The sequence below is a fragment of the Phascolarctos cinereus genome, unplaced genomic scaffold (assembly GCF_003287225.1).
Source record: "Phascolarctos cinereus isolate Bilbo 61053 unplaced genomic scaffold, phaCin_HiC Scaffold_3;HRSCAF=262, whole genome shotgun sequence".
Classification (NCBI taxonomy): domain Eukaryota; kingdom Metazoa; phylum Chordata; class Mammalia; order Diprotodontia; family Phascolarctidae; genus Phascolarctos; species Phascolarctos cinereus.
Genome location: NW_027555736.1, coordinates 19,643,144 through 19,660,619, shown reverse-complemented (window position 1 = coordinate 19,660,619; position 17,476 = coordinate 19,643,144). Strand labels below are relative to the sequence as shown.

General features: G+C 43.6%; 1 pseudogene; it reads right to left on the bottom strand.

The window, feature by feature from the left end:
• Positions 1 to 15,109: 15,109 nt before the first annotated feature.
• LOC110216405 (poly(rC)-binding protein 2-like) lies at positions 15,110 to 16,443 on the bottom strand (annotated as a pseudogene).
• Positions 16,444 to 17,476: the final 1,033 nt, after the last annotated feature.

The window sequence follows — 17,476 nt, the reverse complement described above, 5'->3', positions numbered from 1 at the left end:
CTGAGCAAGTTACTTAACCTCTGTTTGCCTCAGTTTCATTAAATGTAAAATGGGAATAATAACAGTGCTTGCTTCACTAGGGTGTTGTGAAAACTGAATGACATAATATTTGTATAGTGCTTGGCACACAGGAGGAGTTACATAAATGCTTATTCTCTTCTCTTCCCTTTTCCTTTCTCCACTTCTGCAAAGAAGTTGGGAGGTTGGATAAAATGCCTTCTGTTACAAAAGAACAGAATTATTAAGTGAAATGTATGATTTCTTCTTACTTGTTCTATCTATAGCCATAGTGAAAATGAAGTCACTTGTCTTTCACTTTTTTTTTTGTCTATCACTTTTCCTTGATAATTTCTGGTATTCAGCCTGTTTTTAGAATGAACTGAAACAATTATTGAAATGTAAAAGCCGTATTTCTAATGGGGCCTCATGAATGATGTCCCTTGGAACCTGCTCCAAAGTGGGTTCACATTCCTCCTGTCTCCTTTACTAATTTTCTAACCTTGGACAAGTCATTCAAGTCACTCTTTGTATCTCAGTTTCTTTATCTGTAAATATGGACTAGATGGCTGCTGAGATCCATCCCAGTTTTAGATCAAGGATCACAATGATTCTGTGGTCACATGTTGCATGTGAACATACTCCATGGTCAGTACCAAGGCCTTAGGAGGGGTGGGGTTAGGTGGTCAACTTCATTTCTAGATGATCTTTGGCTACTAGATCCATATTTCTATAATACGTGAAGGTGTCCAAAAGCACCCACTTCTCAACAGCATTGAGAGGTAGGGGCTATGAGTATAATTATCTCTATTTTACAGGTGAGGAAACTGAGGCCCACTTGAGTGACTTGCCCAGGGACACATAAAGAGTGATCGTGAGGAGTTTTCATAGCTCATCATAGAGAGTGTTGAGATGAGAGTAGAATTAACAATTTAAATAAAAATGGATTTTAGTGTTTATCACATCATTATACTCCAAAGACATGACAGGGACCACGGAAGATCATGAGAGCTGATATCCCCCCTTTAAGGATTGTAGAATGATGGGGTTAGAGCTGGAAGGGACTTTAGAGACCAGCTAGTCTAACCCCTCATTTTACAAATGGAGAAACTGAGACCCAGAGAAATTAAATTACTTATCCAGGGTCACTTGGTGTAAGTAAATGCCTGAGGCAGAATCCTAACTCCAAGGCCGGAGCTCCATCCATCACCACATCATACCGGCCACTTTACACTCCAGTGAGGGAGATAAGATGGACATTCGGGTGACAGTGACTAACGATACACTTCTAATCAATCAAGCAACGAATATTTACTAAGTACCTACTATGTTTGAAGGCAGGGACTGTCATTCGCCTCTTTTTGTATCATCAGCACTTAGCACAGTGCCTGGCACGTAGTAGGTGCTCAAGAAATGTTTATTAATTGACTGATTGCCAGCTGTTATGCCTAAGCACAGAAGATACAAAACCAAAAATGAAACAATCACATCCCGCGGGTGAGGTGGGGAATACACCATATAAATAGATACATAAATACAAAATAGCAAGAAATTTCAGGAGGGAGAGAATGCTAACAACTGAATGGTCTTCAGTGCAAGGTGGCATCTAAGCCAATCCTCGAATCTAGGTCCTAAGAGGCTAAGATGAAGAGAGAATGCATTCCCAGAAGGGGGGACAGTCTATACAAAGGCACAGAGTGTATAAAGGGCAGTTACTACAACAGTTTGTCTGGAACAAGTTCTAAGATGAAGCAAGGCTGTAAGGGAGGTGGGAGTCTCATTTTGCAGGGCTTCAAGCTCACAGTACATCCTCAGAGATATGGATGGTGATGCCTGCTGCCTGTTTGTTTTGAATTTTAAACCATCCCTGCCTGCAAAAGTGAACTCAATATTAGGTGCTCCTGTTGGTATTCAGGGAAGGGCAGTACAGGCTCAAAATGCTTATTGCTTCCTTGAAACGGCATGTATGCGGCAGATGCTTTTCTTTCTCTCTCCCTAGGGTTTTCTTACTCAAGAATGAGGAGGCAGGCAAGGTCACAGATTTTATATCAATATTCTACTCAGGCTCAAATAGGAATCACATTATACCTTGTGTCCAGGTAACCCAAAGTAGCAATTTGCAGCCTGCTCCTTCCCTCTGATAAAGCAGCCCCTTTGCAGCCCTTTCCTTCTAGTGTGTTTCCAACAACCGAAACTTCAGAGATCACAGGATCCCAGGGTGTGTGAGCAGGAAGGGACCTTGGAGACCACTGGGTCCAGTCCTTCCTTATGCAGATGAGGACACTGAGTCCTAGAAAGGGTTTGAAACTTGCCCAAGGTCAGTTAGTGAGGGCTGCCTAGACAGATGTATCTATCTGATTCCAAAATGACCCATATGAAAACTGCAATCTTATGTCTTGGATGTTTTCCCTGCATGCTGACAGATTCATGTAAACAAACTGTCTTGATAACTGACTGTTTCTGAGGTTCCATGCAGATGTTTGGCATCCTATTGCCTGCTTTGAACTGGTTATGATGGTGTCCCAATTGTAATGGAACATACTCAGAGGAGGCGCCAGGGGTCAGATGTGCCATGAGAGGACCACGAGTGGTCAAGATGGTAGGTCTAGAGGGGAAGGGACTTTAGACATCATCTAATTCAAGCCCCTCATTTTACAGGCGGGGCTTCATGAAGGCTAAGTATCTTTCCCAAGGTCACATATAGAACTGTTAAAGGTTAGATTTGAACTCTGATCCTCTGACTCCTGAGTCAGTGCTCTTTCCATTGTACCAAGCCACCTCCTAAGCTGACCTAGCTTTGCATCCTGACTCTGATCCTTCATAACTGAGATTTTGGGCACATCAATCAGCCTCTGTGGACCTCAGTTTCCTCATCTGTGAAATAAGAGACTTGGATAACATGACATCTGGTGCCGTTTCTAGCTCCAAATCTATAATCTTTTGATGATTCATGGCTGCCTTCGTTTGAAAGGACTGGGCAAATTTCTTTCACTGAGAAGGCTGGTGTTGGTGATCCTGCCTCCTCTTTCTGAATCCTTTGGCTCATTATTTTTGACCTATATGCTGTGATACTGAGACAGACCTCTTGGCTGTGGGACTTTTCCAAGGACTGTGTTTTACATCCTGGTATTCTGATCTCATTTGCCACCTATATAACCTGCTTCAGGCCCTTTGTGAACTTGGACTTTCTTCTAACTGATATCTTCTTTCCACCTGGTCTTACTTCCCTCTGTGCTGGCCCTTCACCTCATAAGATTATTTACACCCCAGAAGACTCTCAGTTATACCATGCCTCAGGACATATATTACTTCAAGAGCTCTCCTGTCATCTGGATGCAATGGAGGGCTTTTCATTCAATGCTATTTTGTTTTCATATGTGCTAGGAGGCCAGGTGCACTTTGGGAGCCTCATAGCAAACCAAGCCTCAACATCTGAGTTTTGTAGGATTGAAATCTGGAAGAAACTTTAGAGATCACTCCCATCACTTGACAGATGGAGAAACCCATTAAGTTGTGGATCCTTGAATTATGTGTCTATAGCTTCAAGGAATGAAATGCTTGCTGGATGAGAATTCTTGACTAATGATAATCACCCAATACCCATGAAATTTTACTTCTAATTGATCTGTGGTTTTGAGAGTTTTAATTCCAAAACACACTCCACTCAAAACCTCCTACAATGATTCATTGGTTCTTCGAGGCTCTCAAAGACAATGCCAGCAGAGCCCAGGCTCTGACAGGTCCCACCAAGCTGGAAAGTATGGTACCTGCAACAGTCCATTATCCGAGAGTCCCTTGTCATGCTGTTTTCCTGCAATTAGATGTGAGCTATGTGAGGATAGGAGCTTTTTGTCTTCGTATATCCAGCATCTGGTTCTGTGACTGACATATCATAAATGGTCCATAAATGCTTGTTGAATGAATGAAGAACAGCCTAGTTAAATTTAGAGATGCTCATTACTAGGTTGATTGCAGGGTGATGACTTATTGTGTCATGGCAACTCCCTAAACTTTAGAGGGTGGTGATCTTAGTTGGAAGCAGGGTGGGAGAAGGGCTCGCACAGGTCAAACTGAGGATGCTTGAACTTTTGAATCACCACACAGGTGCCAGAGAGAAGAGTGACATGGCTTCTCTGGTTCTGGTGGCTAACCAGCCTCTGAGGACTGTAGCCAGGAATCTGCCCAGGCTGGAATGAACTCAACCTCTCTCTGAGGATGGGGAAGGCAAGGGGTCAAGCGAATAGGTTCACACAAGCGTTTGGGGGCAAATGCTCATCCTGGGCTGTGTCAGTTCATGGTTTCAAGAATGTACACAGTTCCAGCTGGATCTTGGAGTTTGTGAGTGATGAATCAGTTCGCTGAAAAAAACAAACGGCTTTGTTTTCTTGTAGGCTCCCTCTATGGCCATTAATAAATGATAGCTTGCTCCTTCGATCAACATTGGGGATTTGACATCCTGGGCTTCTATTTCTTGTTATTCAGGCAGCACATCCCAAGGCACATAGATAGAAAAGAAGCTTAAAACATAAAATGAGTGCATTGCCCCCTGCCCCTTACTGTTTCATGTTGATTTAAAGGAGCAGTGTGTTAGAGTGGGGAAAAACCCACTGACTCTGGAGTCTGAGCCAGGGTTACAATCTCACCTTTGATTCTAAATGCCTGTGTGACCCTGGACAAATCAGCTAACCAACTTGGCTTCGTTGTTCTCTTGAGGTCGTGAACACAAGGTGTTGTTGTTGGTGGGAGGAGAGTTCAGATTCTGAGATAGGACAGGGAGATGGGGGAGGGGAGAGAGAACAAGAGAGAGAAGACAGGGAAAAGGGAGAGAGAGAGAAAAGGAGGGAGAAAAGGAGGGAGGATGGGAGAAAGGGAAGGGAGGGAGGAGAGAGAGAGGGAGAGAGAGACAGAGAGACAGAGATATACAGAGTGGGAAAGAAAGAGGGAGAGAGAAAAGAAATGGAGGGAGAGAAAGAAGGAGAGACTGAGAGACAGGAGAGACAGAGAGAGACAGAGAAAGGAGGACAGAGGGGAGAGGGAGACAGATACAGAGAGAGGGGGAGAGAAAGAGAGAAGAAAGGGAGAGAATGAAGGAGAGAGAGACTGAAAGACAGGAAAGACAGAAAGATAGAGAGAGACAGAGATAGAGGAGGAGTGAGGGAGACAGAGACAGAGAGACAGACATAGACAGAGGGGAAGAGACACAGAGAGAAAAGAGAGAGAGAGGGAGGGAGAGACAGAATGAGAGAGACAGAGACAGAGGGGGAGAGAAAGAGGAAGAGACAGAGATAGACAGAGGAAAGAGAGAGAAAGGGGGAGAGAGACAGAGAGTGAGAAGAGAGAGAGAAGGGAGGAAGAGAAGATGGGAGGACGGGAGGAAGGAGAGAGGGTGAGAGGAAGATATATATATGTGTGTGTGTGTGTGTGTGTGTGTGTGTGTATATGTGTGTGTGTGTGTGTGTGTGTGTGTGTATATATATACATATATACATATATATATACATATATACATATATACATATATACATATATATACATATATACATATATATACATATATATACATATATACATATGTATATATATATGTATATATGTATATATATATATACATATATACATATATACATATATATACATATATACATATGTATATATATATGTATATATGTATATATATATATATATATATATATATATATATATATTAGAGAGAGAGAGAGAGAGAGAGAGAGAGAGAGAGAGAGAGAGAGAGAGAGAGATGGTGAGTGATAGCAACAGCAGCAATTGTGGAGGTTTTCATTGGCTGTTAGCCTGAGGCTTCTTGAGCTAAGGCAGGATCTACGACAGTGATAATAACTAGGGTTTATCCTTTAACGTTTCCAAAATGCTTTCTAAATACTGTCTCATTTGATCCTCACAGCAACCCCATGAAGTAGGTGCTATCATTATCCCCATTTTATAGAGGGGAAAGAGACTGACAGAGGTTAAGTGACTTGCCCAGGGTCATACAACTAGTAAGCATCTGAGGCAAGGTTTGGATTCGGGTCTTCCTGACTCCAAGTCCAGCGCTCTTTGGACAACCCCTAGTTGGGCTGTGTAGAGCAGTGGCTCTTAACCTTTTGTGCGTCACGGACCCCTCTGGTCACATGGTGCAGCCTGTGGACTCCCTTTCGGCCATGTTTCTAAGTGTATAAAATTAAATAATTACAAAGGAAACAAATGATATTAAAGTCGCTATCAACATATTAAAACCAGTTCATGAGATCCTGAAATCTATCCACAGACCCTTGGGGGTCCGTGTCTTTCAGGCTAAGCACTCTTTGGGGTAGAGGAAGCAGGGTGAACCCCTAAGTCAAAGCAGATACAGTCTTCACTGAAGAACCTCCAGCTCCAGGAACCTCTTTGATGTGATCCCCCTTCTCCTCCCCCTGCCGCCCCCGCCTTTCTTCAAGGCTCGGATCCAAATTCCACTTACATCCTCAAATGCCTGGGAAGGAAGCTAAATTCAGAGCTTCCCAAAGGGGCCTTTGTTTGGGTGCAAGCCATGAGTCAATTGAGAGTATTAATTATGGATAAACCCCCAAAATATAAACCTGAATTGTGGAAGTGCGGGCTGGTATGGGCTGTAGTTTATACTCACAAAAGTCTGCTGTCATCAGGAATGAGATGAGTTCCTCTAAAGAGGACAGAAAAGGCAGTTTGAAAGGTCAGTTGTATTGTTTCTAGGCAATGAGTGTTCAAGTCTTTTTTTGTCGTTGTTGTTTAGAAAATAATGTTACTGCAAACGTAGTGAGGCTATAGTTGTTGGAAATCAAAGTCAAATGGGCAGAGGCCATGGAGAAATTTTGGGTGCTCACTCGTGGCTCAGGAATGCCTGACAATTTCCTTGAAATTGTGAACCCAGAGTGCAGGCACTGATCGGCAGAGAGCATGGCCTCCATTTCCCACGAGGTCTTGGACCAGTCATCAGGTATTGTTTGGAAGAGACTGAAGGGCTGGGCAGAACAAGGACAGGTTGATGTGACAAGATGGTTGCTTTCATTCTGTTCATTTCAGGTCAGGCCTCACTGAGTGAAATGAGCGCCGGTGGACCCAGAGAAGAGCGTGGGCCATTGACCAGATGAACGTCATCTCTCCTCCATCCTCAGGAGCCTGGGCTGCACCCTGAATTTTGGTCTTGTTCAGTGCAGCAGTAGAGGCAGTTTTTGTGCCCTTCCCTAGGCAAATCTTCTGGAGTTTGGAGAACAAATGAATGTTGCTCTAAGTGTTTAGATTTGCAGACCAAACTTTATTTACTAATTAGAAACCAGCCTGAATTTTGAGATCGAAGAGATTACAGACATTAAAGGTCCCTCTTCCCTTTTTCTTTTGAATTCTTACACAGTCAACTTGACATTTGTATAGCATTTTAAACATTTGCAAATGAAAACCCCTTAGGGAAAGGGACTGTATCTTCATAGATAATGGAATACTAAGCTGGAAAAGATTTCAGAGATCGTAGGGTGATAGATTTAGAGCCAGAAAGGACATCCGAGGTCATCAAATTCAAACTGTTCATTTTATAGATGAGGAAACTGAGGCACATTAAGTGATTTATCCAGGGTCATTCAGCTAGTAAGTATCTGAGGCATGATTTGTAATGATGATCTCCTTTGAGTAGACAAGGCTGCCGTGGTTTTTGCTCTCGTTTGTCCTTCATTTTCAAAGAGGACCAATGACCCGGCATGATGTCCCGACTCTTTCATGAATTGGATTTAAGTGAGGCAGAGTGGCACAAGGGTGTCAGCCTCAGTCTCTCTTCCTGAGTCATCAGAGTCCAGTGACAGGAGAAAAGTCAGGACGACTGGCAGTGGCCAGGCTGCAGCGGATGACCTTGGCGTCTTCTGTGTCTGACCAAGCTCTAAGCGTCCTGCAACACCTGCTTTGGCTGCCTTCATGGCCATTGGAACACGTTGTTCCCATCTGCCCATTCCAGCGGGCGAAGTCTTCACAGACTGGGGACATACATCCCCCTAACTCATCAGTGGGTTTGAGCCCTGTTAGTTACCTTCAACCTGGCTAAGCTCGTCTGCTGAGACAGTTTACCAGGGTATAGCTGCCGTGCGTGCTACAGCTTCCTGGAGTCCCAGGTGAGAGCTGGTGCCAGGTGGACAGCAAAGGTGGATAAGCAGCCCTGCAAAGAGCTTGGCAAGCCCTCATACCAGAAGACCTAGTCCTCCCAGGGCGCCAGGCTGCTGCCATGACAGGAAGGAAAAAGGAGAAATAGATATTTTATTGGCTTCTTAAAGAGAAACTGGTATGGAGTCAGAGGACCTGGGTTCAAATTCCACTTATTGACACTATCTGTGTGCATGGACAAATCCCTTCCCCTCCCTGGGCCTCAGTTTCCTCATTTGTTAAATGATGCACTTGGATTAGATGATTGCTAAGATCATCACAGCTCTAAATCTATAATCCTCTGACAGAAAGAAAATCGGCAACTTTTTCTACTTTACCACTTTTGTAGAATGATACTAATAACTAGCTTTATAGAGGTCATTAAGGTTTGCAAATCACTTTTACGTGCATAATCCCATTTGATCCTTACAAAAGTCCTGTGAGGTAGATGCTATCCTTATACCCATTTTGCAGATGAGGAAAGTGAAGCTCAGGGCTTCAGGGTCACTTAGCATAGTGCCCTGCTCATAGGAGGCCTTTAATAAATAGGACTGACTGCCCAGCCTGGAATGGTTTGCCATTTCCTTCTCCAGCTCATTTTACAGATGAGGAAACTGAGGCAAACAGGGTTAAGTGATTTGCCCAGGCTCATAGCTAGTAAGTGTGTGAGGCCAAAGTTGAACTCAGAAAGATGAGTCTTCCTGATTCCAAGCCCGGTGTTCTATCCACTGAACCCCCCAGCTGCCCCCATGAATGTAGGATGTATATGTTTATTCAGTCATTAAGTTATATCTGAGTCTTTGTGAATCTACTACCCAGGGGGTTTTCTTGTCAAGATACTGGAGTGCATTTCCTTCTCCAGTGGATAAAGGCAAACAGAGGTTAAGTGACTTGCCCAGGGTCTCATAGCTAGTAAGTATCTGACGCTAGATTTGAACTCAGGTCTTCCTGACTATCCACTGAGCCACCTTGCTTCAAAAGGAGACATCATGATAAAATCAAAATAAATTAAGACTATTATCAGAGAATTCTATACATAGTTGTATTATAACAAATTACAGAATTTAAAATAAACAGTTCATTATTTCCCCAAACATAAATTATTCAAACTGATATAAGAGGAAATTAATAGTTTAAATAGACTAATTTTGAAGTCATCAAAGAATAAGTCCCCCCAGATCTGGCCATCCTAGATTTACAATGGAATTTTTTTCAGATTTTCTAAGAACTAATAAATCTATATGTTACACAGAGTATTTATAACTGTGGAGAAGAATGGAACATTATGCAATGCATTGTATCAGGCCGATTTAGTATTGGTTTTAAAACTAAAACCTTACAACTCTAAAGAAGTAAATTATAGCACAGTTTTAATAACAAATATAGATTAAAATGCTAAACAAATATTAGCCAGTGGGATATAGAACTACATTATAAAAGTTATTTCTCACAACCACATGTGGCATGTGCCAAGAATTCAGGGTTGATTCAACATCAGAAAAACTGTCAATATAATAAAACATAAATCAACAAACTCAAAGAATCCTACATGCTCAGATCGATAGAGGCAGAAAAAAATTGAAAGAATCCAAAATTCACTCATGATAAAAATGTTTAAAAACATATATAGGAATATTCTTCCTCGACATAAATAAGAAACATGTCCTTTAATCTAGAAACCAATATAATCTATGGTATTGGAAATATTCCCACTAAGAATAGGCAAAAAGCAACTTCTCTAACTGTTTTTATTTGCATAGAATTGGAAATTTTACAATTCTGATAACAGGAAAATATTTTAAAGGGATTAACACTAGAAATGAGGAGGTCAATATCATTATTGCACATGCTATGTTAGTGTCTCTAGAGAATCCAGACATCTTAACTTTAAAAAATAACAGAAACAATAACTAAATCTAATGAAGTGGGAAGATACAAAATTAACCAAGAAAACAATTTGTATCCTTATTTACTAGCAATAAAAATCAATAGACATTATAAGTGAAACTCAGTTTACTATAACAAAAAAACTGTTACATTTATAAATTAACCTCTCTAGGAATATGCAGAAAGAATAGAAGTACCAGTATGAACCATGGCAGCTGAAATAAAGAAAGACCTAAATAAGTTTTGTTGGGGATGGGGAGACATCTAACATTCATGGATGGAGCAGACTGATATAGTAAAAATGATGGTAAAATTAATTCATATATTTAATATGATACTGATCAAAGTATCAGAGGTTTCTTTATAGAATTAGACAAAATAACCTTTCCTCCACACCTGGAGGTGGGGAACTCCTGTTAAGGAGATCCTTAAGGAGATCAATGATTGTTCTGAAATTTATAGTCCTAGGGAGTTGCTTTGGGTAGGGGAGGTATGCGCCTTGCCCAGGGTCACACAGCCGACTTGTGTTGTAATCATAACAAAATTTATATGGAAAAACAAATGGATAAAGGTCTTACCAATCAGTAAGCAGGTCTCAGGGAGGAGCCATGCCTTGGTGGGCAAAGCAGGTGGCGGAAATGGGGTGGGAAGTAGCAGTCTGGAGAGTAAGATAAGCTAGAGGTGACCTGAATGGCATGAGTGGATCTTCTCATCAAATAGAAATTTCAGTCTGAGATTCGTCAACCAGCAGAGGGGAACTCTGGGTGATGTTATGGTAGATAAATAAGAAATATGAAGAAATGTGGAAAGGCTTTCATGAAATAACACAAAATAAAAAAGAAAAACCAGGAGAATGAAAAACACATATGATCATTGAAATAGTGGGGCTCGTTCTGAGTCCTGTTTTTGAATACCCTGCCCACCAGTTCCCACCTGGTCATAGCACAGGGTTCTCATTCCTTCTTGCTAGGGCTACGAACTGGCTGGCTCTTCTTTCTAGAGGTTAGATGTAATATCTCTTTATTTGGGATCCCAGATCCCCAAATACCCCAAATGAATGAGAATGAATAGACAAACAAACAAACAAAAATCCTGAGGAGCACTTGGAGGGTCTGAAAAGTTGTGGGGATAGTTTATGCACTGCAATGAATTCACTGAAATATAAATAGTTACAAAGCAAATTTAGTTAGTTTCATCACTATTACATTTTAAATAAATCATTTAATTTAAAAATACGTCAGTCGTGTAAGGATCAGTGATTTTGTCTGTGCTGGTCCTTCTTCCAGTGATGCAAACTGCATCCTGGCTGTCACTTCCACTTGGGTTTCTATGCCTGAAAAATTCATCACCCTACAGTGATGAACCTTTCCAAACCTAGCTTGACTAGAAAGAAAATAGTAATTATCATGATAACTAGTGAATCTTAATAGGAGCTGGTATTTATGTGATGCTTCAAGATTTTGTTGTGTCTGACTTTTAGTGATCCCATCTGGGGTTTTCTTGGCAGAGGTACTGGAGTGGTTTGCCATTTCCTTCTCCAGCTCATTTTTACAGATGAGGAAACTGAGTTAAACATAGTCAAGTGACTTGCTCATGGTCACATAGCTATTAAGTATCTGAGGCTGGATTTGAACTCAGATCTTCCCAACGCAGTCCAGTCCTCCACACGGTGCACCACCACTAGTCCATCCCTGGGTCCATACCTAAAACAGACATGGAAAAACCCAACAGACCTTATACTTTGTTGGCATAACCTTTAAGAATTTGGAGTTATGTCCACCCTAATGGGGGATATCAGTGATGGAATTCTCATTATGATTTCCCAGAGTGACAGATAACCCCTGCAGAAATGTAAGAGTTCAGATTCCTAATAACAACTTGATATTAATAAGTTGCTTGAAGTGTACAAAGCCACACTGATTTTCATTTGTACCTCACCTTTGCACCAGTTCCGGGCTCAGCCTTTTTTCTACTGTATCCCATAGAGGGGCAGGGTTAGAAGGTAACAGAGATTACAGCTGTAACTAGCACAGGGTGAATGAGACTTTGCCTCAGGGCACCACATCTGGGGACTGGGAGAGACTCTGCACCTCAGCCTGTCATTCTTTACTAGCCTATATCATCCTGCCCCCCAGGACAACCACCATTGACCCTACCTCCTCCAGGCCAATAGATACACCCTGTTCCTCCATAGGGTGATATTCTCATGGTCCCAAACAAATGCTTGCCACCCTATAAGCTTATCAAATGTAGGGCCCTTTTACCTTTAAAAATGACCCTAAACATGAGATGCACAAATTCCTGAAAGGAGGATAGAAATGGTTACCAATCAAAAGTCATCGTAGATCTAGTGGGTTTCCATATGGAGCCAGCTGAGAAAAACAAGATAGCCACAAATTGCTTTGTGCTCACCAGGAAGGAGAGGAAGGGGCCCTTCCATTCTGTGTCCATGAGGAGGAAGAGAGCTTGAGAGAGATCAGAGCAAAGCGGCCTCTGTTCTTTCTCCCAAGGGGAAGGGGATGCTCTGTACTTTGAAGGCCCTCCCATTCCTTCTCACCCCGCTGCTGTGTCAAGTTCTTCTAGCACTATGTCTTCTTGCTGGGTCCCTGGAGCGGGCAGCTCTTACTCTTGATGATTGGAGGGGTCTTTGCTTCTGCACCTTCAGATCTGTCGTCTCTGTACCCACACTGTCCTTTCTGCCTCTTCTTGGCCTTTGGCTCTGATACTTCACAGTCTGGGTCTCTGTGAAATCAGAGAATCTCCATTTCTTAAGTTCTAGCAACTGGGGCCTCTGCCCTGGGAATCAGCCACCTTGGAGATGCTTCTGCCCTGAGGCCCTGTTCTCCTGACAAGTGTCTACTTGACCCAGATCACTATTTCAGAAAGGGCCCCAGACGTGCTTCATGCTTTACTTGACTCAGAAAACCCACTTTTACTTCATTCCGTCATCAAAAGCTCCCTTCCCCTTTTGGGGGAACCTTGTCCATGAGGCCCCATTTTCCTGATTTCTGCCTTCCTTGTGAGGACCACTCTTTCGTTAAGGGCCCCAGTCATGCTTCTATGTTTTGACTTCCTCTCTAGAGTTCTCCTCCTCTTCCTAGGCAAATGCTTTGCTCTCTGCACTGGTGGGCTTCCCTTCCACTCCACCCCATTCCAGCTCCCATATGTCTTGTCGTCCACCATTGGAATGAAAGTTCCTTGAGGGTAGGATCTGTATTGGTTGCTTTTTTTTTGTAACCCCAGAGTGCTTAGCACAGTGCCTAACCTGTAGTCAGCACTTAAAAAGTAGTTGTCTATCTATCTATCTATCTATCTATCTATCTATCTATCTATCTATCTATCTATCTATCTATCTGTCAATCTATTATCTACTTATCTATCTTGCTCAAAACTTTATAACTAGACACACATAATTTGATCCAATTTGGTAAACAATTCAATTTAACTAAATCGATCAAGTTTTTATATATAACCCAACAAATTCAACTTTCCCACTTTAAAAATGTATGCTGAAGATTTTTCTTCCCTCTTCCCAGCATATTTTTCATTGCTGTCTCCTCAAAATTAAAGCTGATATTCTCAATTGAAGGGAGAAAGAACATGGCACTAGGAGTGATTTTGGAATAGCCAAGTGACTGCTGCTCTGGCACTGTTGCTTTTCCTGATCCTGAAAAAGTAAAAATACAATGCAACATTTGGGGATGTTGAATTTTCTGGGGGCAGTAAAATCTAATTCATGACAGAGACTGAAATGATGAAAAGTTCTCCTTTTCTAGTTACACCTTTGCACCTGTAGAGGGCTACAGAAGCTTACTAGACCATGAACTCTCTTTCCAAACCCAAGTCACACTCTAATGTGGCAAACAAGTACTGTTCATCCTCACCTCCTGCAGACCCCTCCCAGAGAAGTTGCCTCTTTTAGGCCACAAATATCTCTCAGTTTTCTGCCTCCTCATAGGGCACCTTACATGAGCCTGATCCCAGAGATAAGTAAGACTGACCCCTCCTTTGGACCTGATGCCAGGCTCTTGCCTGTTGCCATGTATATTTGCCATCAGTGGAGTCCACAGCATGCTTCAGAGGATGGGAAGCTAAGGTTTGGAGTTGGTGATGCTAAATAGTATTATAATATGAAAACAAATAGGGAAGGAGATCAGGGTTACTTATTTCTATCTGATACTGTGGATCCTTCAATAAAGATCTTTGCATTTGTATGTCTCCTGAGTGGAACTTCCAGCACCTTGTATTTTGGGCACCATCTAAGGCCAGTGATCTGGGTGAATGGCAGACATGCAAGCAATCTTTGCCCATTGATTAACTGAATGTTTCCACAAAGAAGAGGGAGAGCATGGAATTCATGTTCTATTGTTCAACTCATCTAGGAGCCTTCCTTGGGAAGAATGTTATGTCTTTTATCTTTCCTAGGCAGGGCAAGCAAGTCTTTGAAATATGCCTATTTACTAAAAATCATCATTACCTAGAAGAGCTGAACAGTGCCAAAGAAAGGGTGTTTGATTTGGAATCAGAAGGCCTGGGCTCTGATACTTATTATTATTATTATTATTTACTTATTATTCTTATTCTTATTTAACAGAGTAGCTTTTATTCATTAAACACAGACCCTAACACATTATCATATTGCAAGGCACACACACACACACACACACACACACACACACACACACACACACACAAAGCTACAGAAAGGGCGATGGAAAAAGGGAAGGAGGGAGACAGAGAGAGAGAGAGAGAGAGAGAGAGAGAGAGAGAGAGAGAGAGAGAGAGAGAGAGAGAGAGAGAGAGAGAGAAGAGTTGGGGGAGGGGGAGGGAAGGAGGAGTCAACAGCCATGGCTCTAGATAAGGAATTCAACAAATCTCAGACTCAGAAACCTGCAAACACTCAGCTCAACTGGCCTGGACCTAAGCAAAGATCTCCCCCCACCCCTCTCCCCCACAGAAGCACCAAGGAAGGTCACAAGCTCACAATTATTTGGTTTTCACCAATGTTTCACAAAGGAAAAAATAAAGCCCAGAAACACTTTTGAAGGGATGTCCCAGAAATCTGCCATCAGTAGAGAGCAAATCTCTGTTTCTCAGCTTTTAGTTTGTTAGTTAAGCGGGGTTCTGCAAGAAGTGGTGGCGGTGGCAGCCGAAGCCCCGAGACCCTTAGCAGCAGACACAACCTTTAGAGCCAGGACAGGGATGGGTTTCGTGCCAAGCAGACTGGAGATGTAAGCAGAGGTCGGAGGAGGGTTGGGGAGGCTGGAAGGTGGGTCGGAGGTCCCCGCTGTGGCGAGCAAGCGGGTGGTGGTGGTGGAGGAGGAGGAAGAAGAAGAAGGATGGAGGGTTGAGAGAGGTTGATAATGAGGTGATCAGGGATCGTGAGGGAGGCTGCCTGGGAGGAGGGTTTAGCGTTTTCTAAACTGACATTGATTAGATACTGGGCCAGGCTAATGCTGGCAGCAGGTCCAGTGATGGTAACTTGCCTATCAGTAGATCCTTCCACTGGTTCGGCAATTTTGATCTGAGCCCCAGACATCTGACGAATCTCGCTGATTTTGGCGCCTTGACGCCCGATTATGTAGCCAGTTAAATGGTTTGGAATGGTGAGTCCAGAAGTAGTCTGAGTAGATGCATCCCAACCTACACTGAATCCAGTGTTGCCATGAGTCACGGGAAAGTGAGACTGGTGCATTGCCAACTGGTGCAGCTTGGTCAAGTCTGGCTCTGGAATGGCATGCTGTCCTTGAATGGTATAGGCCTGACCACCTGCAACGACGCCTGGAGAGCTGAACGGCTTGGGCTGCTGCGGGATGGTCACGCCCTTGGGGGAGCCGCCCACATGGCCACGCAGATCTGTCTGACATACTCAGTGATGGATTGTGGGATACCTGCAATAGAGATGGCCTGCTCAGTTGAGTTTGGTAGCCTATCCCCTGCCACCTGGACCTCAACCCCTGTACTCTCTCTTATTTCCTTGATCTTGCATCCTCCTTTTCTTTTCTTATCTTTTTTTTTTTCTTTAGGCAGTTGGGGTTAAGTGACTTGCCCGGAGTCACACAGCTAGTAAGTGTCAAGTGTTTTGGTCTGAGGCTGAATTTGAACTCAGGTCCGCCTGACTTCAGGGCCGGGGCTCTATTCACTGCGCCACCTAGCTGCCCCTATCCCCCTTTTCCTGTGAGAGAGCCACACTGGCTAGCGGGGACCACAAGGCTGAGGGTAACTGGGGGTCTGCTGACAGCTGTACTATTGGTCATACAGCTGCTGAGGTCCTCTTCCAGTTTGTCAACGATCATAGCAAAAGCTTTAAAGATGGCATTGCTTCCCACGGCCTTTCCATGCCTAAGTAGCCGGATGGTGAGAGTGACATTTAATCCACCTTCAATCACACCGGTGTCCATGTCGAGCTGGGGTTCTGGGGATTTGGACTTTGTAAAGTGGTCAAGTCTTCGGTCACTGGTGGGAGTGGAAGCCAACAACTTCTGGCGCCCGGCGGGTGAAGGGAAAAGGGGGAGCGGGCGGGAAACGGAAGGGTGGGAGGCTGGGGCGGAACAATAGGGGAAGTCGAGAAGACGAGAGGACACCTTCGGGCGGAGGAGGAGAGGAGTGGGGGGAGGAAGGTGCGAAAGAGAGACACCCGGGGCGGGTGGAGGCGGGGCGTGGGGGTGGGGTGGGGTGGGCGGGTGGGTAGACGACACGCGCTGCAGCTGATCGGGCTGCTTCGGATGCCTCCTCTGCTGGTCTGGGCGGCTCTGATACTTATTGACTTTGGACAAATCACTTACCCTCTGTGCCTCACTTTCCTCATCTGTGAAGTGGGACGAGTGGACTAGATAGCTTTTAAGGTTCATTTGCATGGTTCAGTGGGAAAGGTCTTAGGAGATCCGAGTTTAAATTCTGATTCTGCTGATTATTTTTGTGTGTGACCTCGTGCAAGGCAAGGTAAAGTTAACAGGTGTTATTCAGCGTTTACTGCGTGCCAGACATTGCACCAAGCACTATGGATGAAAATACAAGCAAAAAGAGAGTTCCTGTTCAAGGGGCGTACATTCTCCTTTCCTCAAGGGAAGATAAAACAGGAGGGAGCTAAAAAGTGGGGAGCAACGGAAGGAAAGGGGCTAATGTTTCTGAATGAGGGCACGGTACTGAAGCCCAGAAAGTCAGAGGGCCAGCTAGGAGGAGTATGAAGTTTGGCTGGCCTGGGTCCCTCCAGGAGAAACTTACCAATGGCATGCTAGATGGATTTTCCAGAATGGGAAGGTTGTAGGTGCTGAGGGAGGTGCCTGGCTGAAACTACGGCAGACCTGGAGCTGGGCTGGGGGAGAAGGGGAATGTCATCTTCCCTCTTAGAGCCTTTGTTTCCTCATCTGTAAAATTAGAGGTTTGGACTAGATGTGCTCTAGGGTCCTTTCCAGCTTTAAAAATCCCATGATCC